This window comes from Cyclopterus lumpus, chromosome 6, assembly GCF_009769545.1.
Source record: "Cyclopterus lumpus isolate fCycLum1 chromosome 6, fCycLum1.pri, whole genome shotgun sequence".
Classification (NCBI taxonomy): domain Eukaryota; kingdom Metazoa; phylum Chordata; class Actinopteri; order Perciformes; family Cyclopteridae; genus Cyclopterus; species Cyclopterus lumpus.
In genome coordinates this window covers 23,042,650-23,051,005 of record NC_046971.1, presented here as the reverse complement: position 1 = coordinate 23,051,005, position 8,356 = coordinate 23,042,650, and positions in this window count along the sequence as shown.

The following is an 8,356-nucleotide window of genomic DNA, read 5'->3' as shown; positions in this document are numbered from 1 at the left end:
AAGCTCAGGCAAAATAACAAATTCCAAGAGGATTTGATCAAAACACTTTACTTACAAGACAATGATTAAGGCCAATAATACGGCGTGAAGAAAAGAAGGCTCTGCACAATATTGTCCATGACCTAAGTATTACAAAAGAAAAGTGTGTTTCAAGGTTTTAGGAGAAACGTTGTTGTGTTTCTTATGAATTTTGACATTCAAACTTCTAACTAGGAACTGCATTTCCCATGCTGCATGACAAAACACAGGTATTTATCTGGTATATTATCACCCAGTTGCAGTTCCCCTCAGCTCTGCAAAACATTTTAGCATCTTTTAGCTCATTGTTTCGGTTTCATGGCCGGCAACTTTTCAACATAATCTCCAATTGACAGTATGCTTAAGAGCTTAGGTGCAATTTAAATTGTATTTTAACTGCAACATTTCTTGTGGTTCAGCCCATAAGCAGTAAAGATGTACTTCATTCACTGCACAGCTTACACACCATACATAAATGAAATGAAATTAATGATACCTCATTAATTAATTAATGGTTCCAATTCAGTTCACGTCTAAAAACAGGTTTGAAGCTCGCTTGAGATTCAACTTGAGTAATTCAACTTGAGTAATTCAACTCAGGGAAACCTTTACTTGGCATTATTAGTAGTAGCAGCATTGATGCTGCATTAATAAATATTCACCACAACTCTTCACATTTAACATGTGAGCGCTGGCCCCTGCTGCAGCACCGGTGCTAACGGTAGTTATGCTAACGGTAGTTATGCTAGCAGCCTCTTGGTTCGGTGGTAAATGCCTGTTTAGTACTCTATCATTTTCATTAAGTTGTTCTGACTGCCTGTTCACTCCCACACTACCTGTCATTAGCCACACAAGTGGCTAACATGTTTCTATTCAGTTTTCTAGTTGTATCTCGGGACTCGTTGGGACCTTTATCGTCCTCCATCAACAATAGCCGAATCCAGAATTCCTTCCTTCCTTAGTTCATGTGAATGAAGGCTGGACAATAGACGGTAGCAGAAGCAGACAGTCATCAACACGTCAACCATCGGTTTGTTGACTGATGTTTTAAAGCATTGATTTCGTCAATTTTGCCATCGCCATTTTGTTGTTTTTGCAACTAATGAACATAAGTTACCATATTTGGAATGCGGAGGAGTGACGTAGAGACGTTGTATACCGCTCTGGTAGCGACAGCGACCCGTCAATCACAGTAAGCCAAGTGAAGCAGATGCGGAAGTGTCATAAAACCTGCATTCTCTTAACTGACCAGCAGGGGGCGACTCTGGTTGCAAAAAGAAGTCAGATTGTATATAAGTCTATGAGAAAAGGACTCTACTTCTCTTTTGATTTATTCCCTCAGTAAACAGTAAACACGTCTCAATCTCTATTTTCAAGTCTTCTTCAATACAGCATGTTCATTTAGTAAATTGCGGTCCAGTTAGAGACGTATAAAACATAAAGCAGGGTCTGCTTTAAGCCGGGTGATTGACAGGTCGCTGCCGCTACCAGAGACATATACAGCGTCTCTACGTCACTCCTCCGCTTTGCAAATATGGCAACTTCTGTTCATTGGTTGGAGAAAAGAAACAACAACTACTGCAGTGTTGCTGGGTAACGCTCTGCCCATCAGGGATGTAACGAGAACATCATCAATCTAAAGCTGCTACATAATCTGGCCACTTATTACACTAACGGGTGTTATCCCATGCTCGGCCCATTTAGAGGGAAGCCTGATTATATTTGGACCAACGTTGCTACATGGCCCTCTTGACTGTTTACACTGCTAATGTACTCAAAGAAGTCTTCCCCTGAGCGGTAAACTGATTTCCACCTCGTTCGTCCTCCACTGTACAACACTACAGGTTTTATGTGCGCTCTCTCTCGTTCTCTCTCGCTCCCATTTATGTTTCTCAGTTCTTCTCTAGTGGGTTTTATTTAAAGTCTACATAGTTGGAGAGCTTTTGGTTTCAGATCTTTTTTAATTGAATTTTTCGAAGGCTCCGGTCAGTGATCAATGATGGTCCGCCTTTTTTCTGACAGGCCTGATAAATACAGGTCCTGATCTCTGTCTGCATCTCTATTCCTACCTCGGTCCTCTCTCTCCACACTTGTCCTCTGCCTCTCTCGCTCACCTCCACAACGCTCACTTCTCTTACTTCTCCTGTGTATTGTGTTCCCCGCAAACTGCATCGCAATTTCTCACTTTTCTCTGGTTCACTCGCTTCTTTCAGACTCAAAGCCAACGCTCTCTGCAGTCCTTCCCTATAGAATTGTGTTTTAGTGTTTTAGTGTGTGTGTGTGTGTGTGTGTGCATGTGTGTGTGGAGGCAGACAAAAAGACAAGAGCTCCAATGACCTTGGACACCCAGTCCTCTCCTCCTTGCCAATAACGTTCCTATATAGGCTCTCTGTCCACACAGCAGGGTGAAAAGTGTGTGTGTGTGTGTGTGTGTGTGTGTGTGTGTGTGTGTAAAATGGCTTTAGAGAGAATTAATGGACACGCACGCACACGCGCGCACACACACACACACACACACACGCAGTGAGAACGGGCGATGAATTGAACTAGACTGATTACAATAGAGGACAGTGACTCCCTCCTGCAGTGTGTGTCTCTGTGTGTGTATATATATATATATATATATATATATATATATATATATATATATATATATATATATATGGGTGCATGCCATTAAACTGTGTGTGTGTGTGTGTTTATATTCAAGCTCAGTGTAGTTTGTGGATAGGGAGAAGAGTCATGCTCTGCTGTTACTTCATTACTTGGTGTTTGTTAGAAGAACTTTAACACACACACAAGGCTTGTTTAAGTGGTCTTAATCCAATTCTCCTGTCATTCTCCACTCTCACTCTCACTCTCACTCTCACTCGCTGGTGTCTCCAGTGTAGCTGGTGTCTCCAGTGTAGCTGGTAGCTGGTGTCTCCAGTGTAGCTGGTGTCTACAGTGAAGCTGGTAGCTGGTGTCTACGGTGAAGCTGGTAGCTGGTGTCTACGGTGAAGCTGGTAGCTGGTGTCTACGGTGAAGCTGGTAGCTGGTGTCTCCGGTGAAACTGGTAGCTGGTGTCTCCGGTGAAGCTGGTAGCTGGTGTCTCCAGTGAAGCTGTTGTGTCCAGTGAAGCTGGTAACTGGTGTTTCCAGTGAAGCTGGTGTCTCCAGTGAAGCTGGTAGCTGGTGTCTCTGGTGAAGCTGGTAGCTGGTGTCTCTGGTGAAGCTGGTAGCTGGTGTCTCCGGTGAAGCTGGTGTCTCCAGTGAAGCTGGTGTCTCCAGTGAAGCTGGTAGCTGGTGTCTCCGGTGAAGCTGGTAGCTGGTGTCTCCAGTGAAGCTGGTAGCTGGTGTCTCCGGTGAAGCTGGTAGCTGGTGTCTCCAGTGAAGCTGGTAGCTGGTGTGTCCAGTGAAGCTGGTAACTGGTGTTTCCAGTGAAGCTGGTGTCTCCGGTGAAGCTGGTAGCTGGTGTGTCCAGTGAAGCTGGTAACTGGTGTTTCCAGTGAAGCTGGTGTCTCCGGTGAAGCTGGTAGCTGGTGTCTCCGGTGAAGCTGGTAGCTGGTGTCTCCAGTGAAGCTGGTAGCTGGTGTCTCCAGTGAAGCTGGTGTGTCCAGTGAAGCTGGTAACTGGTGTTTCCAGTGAAGCTGGTGTCTCCAGTGAAGCTGGTAGCTGGTGTCTCCAGTGAAGCTGTTGTGTCCAGTGAAGCTGGTAACTGGTGTTTCCAGTGAAGCTGGTGTCTCCGGTGAAGCTGGTAGCTGGTGTCTCCGGTAAAGCTGGTAGCTGGTGTCTCCGGTAAAGCTGGTAGCTGGTGTCTCCGGTAAAGCTGGTAGCTGGTGTCTCCGGTAAAGCTGGTAGCTAGTGTCTCCGGTAAAGCTGGTGTCTCCTACGGAGTTCGAGCTACTAACTAAAGCTGGATTAAACAACAGGAAGCCGCTTTCAATGAAAACAGGCTAAAGAAAAGTCACTGTGTGTTGTGACTCGAGTAAATTGTTGGAAATGGTCGACAAAAATATTTTATTTTTAAAAGCAAAACGCACTGTACACTATATACCTGTCTATTACAAAACGGCAGATACTTCATCTGGTTGGTAGAGACCAGAAACAATGAAATGTGGACACAAACATGATGATGTTGCTCTTTCTAATCAACTTAAACAAGGTTATATTGTTCACAACTTGTTTCTGCTGCCATCACTTACTGCACCTTGAACCAGAATGAATTAACTATAAATACAATCTTTCACTTCACTTGAGCCTTGTGTAATGCACATATAATGTAGACAGAATTGATCTTTTAAAACCTTCCGACACTGATGATTCAGCCGACTCATGTTCATCTTTAGGACTGAACTGCTTCTTCTTCTTGTAGAATCTAGGACGTGCAGCTTACATCTTCACGGTCAGATGAATGGCGATGATGCCTACAGGTCTTGTTTTTTGCTAATTTACAGGTCAAATGTCCACATGGGTGAGACCGGTCGAAGCTCAGACAGAAACCAGACACGTTCTTCCGTTCATCCATCACACACACCGACTTTAGTGGAAGTGAATGAGACGACGTGCAAATGTCTCTCTTTTTTCTTCACTTCAACGTTTGGTTACAAAGTAATATTTGCTGCAATGTTTCAATCTCATGTCAGTCAGAAGAATCCTGGAAATTAAGAGGCTTTACTTTGATTTGAAACGTGAAGGATTCCCTCTATCAGCTTTATCAATATTTGTGAATCCCTGGTGGGGGGGGGGGGGGGGGGGGATGATGAAAGGAGCAGAAGCAGAAAAAGAGGAAGAAGAGGACCAATGGCAGAGAGATATTAATGACTGCAGAGACACAAGAAGTAAGAGAAACGAGGAAAGGCGGTTTGCTGGAAGTAAAGGAAGGAAAGACGAGGGGGATGAACAAAGTAGGGGAAAGAACAGTATTGGGAGGGGGGGGAGAGTGCCGTGTGCTGGACACAGCTGTGTGTTCAGACTGTGAACACTGAGAGTCGGTTGGGGAGGAAGGAGGAGGAGGAGGAGGAGGGGGAGGAGGGGGAAGACAGTCAGTTTTCCATGAGACTTTAAAACCTATTTTAATGAGGAATCTTTCACTTTGTGTGTATGTGCTGCACTTAAGAAAGAAAGGAGAAAAAAAACACATTTGAAAAAAACACATTTAAAAAAAACGCTGTAGTCGACCCACTGATAGGGACTAGAGAGAGCGAGATAGAGAGAGGGAATATTCCTGGGGAGAACAATTAAAAGCTAAATATATTCTGCTTCTTGCCTATGGACTGCTTTTAATGTGATTATTGGGGTGGTGATGACGCAGAGAAGAGACGTGCACCAAGGGGTAACCCTCGGCCCCGGGGCTTTCTCGAGACAAGAGGACACAAGCAGCGAACCTGATACTCAACTGGGGAGGAGGAGGAGGAGGAGGAGGAGGAGGAGGACAGACACCGCATGAGGCTCCCTGTGTTCTAACGATTGATGAGGCTTGATCAGTACGACCACTTTGAGACAAAGTAAAAAAAAAAAAAAGGTGCTAAAATGTGAAATTCAGAGCAGATCTATTGCCTCCACACGGCTCTCAACATGGCGACGGCTGGGCGCTAGCGGCGCTAACAGCGCAAACAACGACAACGGTGCTGAGAGTTCCAACGGTGCTACGTCTGCCCATAAGAGTGTGAGATCGTTACGCTCATGCACGCCACGATAGGCCTCTTTTCCCCACTGCGGACATATTTTTTGGGGCACTTGTCATAGTAGGAAAGGAACAGGTGTTCCTCTGAACATTGACGACGGCTCTGTTCCACTGAAGTGTCGAAACGTGACAGTGTGACATGGAGCGTGCACGAGACCAGAACCTTGAAAGCAACACAGCTGAATGGAATTAAGTCTTCGTTGGCTTAATTATTCACACAAAAACAACTAAAAGCCAATACAGCCTTTTTTTTTATTGTTTCCTTCATTTCCTTTATTCCTAGAGACTGGGAGGATTTTTATGGAACACTTGCAGAATATGGTGAGATTCCTCCCCCGAGACTGGGAATAGACATACAAGATACATTGGAAAGACTTTCTACACTGTGTATGACACACAGGAGCGCTCTGTTGTTCAGATTGATCAAAGGCATGCCGCTAAAAATACTATTCCTAATTATGGGCTAGTTTTTAATCGAAGCCAATGCACGCTTTAGTTGACTGAGCGACACGGTGAGCGAATGAGACCACGGGCAGTGTTGCCCGGTCAGGTTCTGGATGCTGGTGCTCAACGGAGTCTCCAGAGACTGCTGAGCGAGAGGTGGGGGACAGATGAGAATCATTTATCATTCATCTCCATCAACTCTTTTTTTCTTCTTCTTTTCTCCCACGGGTGCTCCCCGGACCCATCCACCCCAACACCAGCATGGGAGGATGATCTATGACGACGATCAGTGATGACAATAATGATGATTTGTAACTTATATACTGCTTATTTTCTGAGTGCACCAAACGTGGTTTCAATCACCGATTCAGTATTTGTGTGCATTGAAAGAGGACACCCCACCGATGTTTCAGGTTCAGCTTACACTCCACAATGAAAACATTATAATTACGTGATGACTTCTCCAGAGGGAGCAAACAACCCTGATGTCATAGTGAAGTAACCAGGGTTACCTCAGCCGTAGTCTTCCTCACACACCGTATAGGCATGGAGTTTGAGAGGCACTGGCATGTACAAGGCCATGTCTATTGACTGTCAAGTTGCATGATGGGAAATGTTGTAAGGCCCCTGCAACTTTACGGAAGACCAGTACACAATAGATGGAGTGCCCCCTTTGATTGACCATCCGTCACTTTAATAAACACTCGATTGCATAGAATTGAGCTGCAAGGTGGAAAAAGCCTCCTCCATCAGTGGCATAAAAAAAAGATCCCATCATCTCCCGATGTAATCATATGAATGAAGCTACCGCCGCTGCACTATTAATCTAAGTTACCTCATTGTGCGAAGGTGTTAAAGGCTCTGGGGAAATAATATCATATTCCACTCACATGCCTTTCGGCTATTTCCTTTTATTTTGTTATGATCTCCCCCTGATCTGATCTCATTGCTCCTGCAGCGGCAGCACGTGGAGCTGAACGTGGGAAGAAGCTACGGGATCCTCTAGTAGAAGTTGCAGACCTGTGCGCATCGATGCGGAGTGAAGTGTGGATGAAGACGCCGCAGCGCCGCGCCGCACAGCGCCGCGCCGCAACAACTGCAGTGGAAGTTGCGCGTCGCTCAGCAACACAAGTTGTAACATAGAAAACACAACATGCAGTCCTACTTACTCAGTAGCAGAGCAACAGGCAAGAAGAGGAGGCACGCAGAGCTCATCGGGGATGCCATGCTGACCCGTCAAGTAGTCCTCCGCCCCTCACAAGTTTCAGGGTGGAACCGGGAGATAAAAAAAACACCCCGTCCCCCGCCTCCCGAAATGAATACAAAAGTTGTTCTTCCAGAAGACGAGGCTGAGCACACAGTTGTCCCCCCCGCTCCTCGGCGCTGGTCGAGAAAAGAGCTTCCCCTCTCCGTCTTTGGTGCAGCTCTGTGCTCCGCTGTGAGCGCATCCACGGCGCGCTCATCCGCTCTCGTGAAGGAGGGGAGGGCGCGTCCATCGCGGAGAGGAGGGGGAGGGGGGGCATGATAGACTGGATGGGTGGGTCAGATCCTTAACTTGAAAGTAACGCGTTACTGCATTACATCCTAGTAAAGTAAAAGTAAAGTGAGGAAGTATCACCAAATGTAATACAAAGACATCTAAAAATACACGTGTATATATTATATGTAACCCAGTGGTTCCCAACCTCAAAGCATCTTTAATCCTCATTCACCCATTCACACACTGAGGGGAGGGCTTCCATACAAGGCGTCACCTGTCCATCAGGACTATCCACTCATTTGTGGGAGACATTCAGGGTTAAGTGTCTTGCCCAAGGACACAAACATGGCCTAGCGTAGAACCGCCAATCCTCTGATTGAAGGACGACCCTGCTCACAGGGTGTAAGTCACCATAACCACAAGAGGTCCTTGAGCAAGAGATCATAACTGGCCACCCTATAAATAATGTGCAGTTTTTCTGCAGCAGAATGAGATGTAAGTCTTGGACAGACTCACTCAGGGGAGAGATCGCACCAGTCTCCTGGCAGATATAATGATCGGAGAAGTTTAAATGTAAAATCTTTATCTGATAATCTGTTGAATAAATGTAGTGGCGTATGAACTACAATCATAACCCTCTGCATTGCTTTTGAGTTGTAAAGTACAAGTACCTTTGATCTTCAGCTCACCTGCACTTTAAGGTCAGGACAAATCTTCTGAAAGTAGAGAACGAATAAAGACACGATAAAG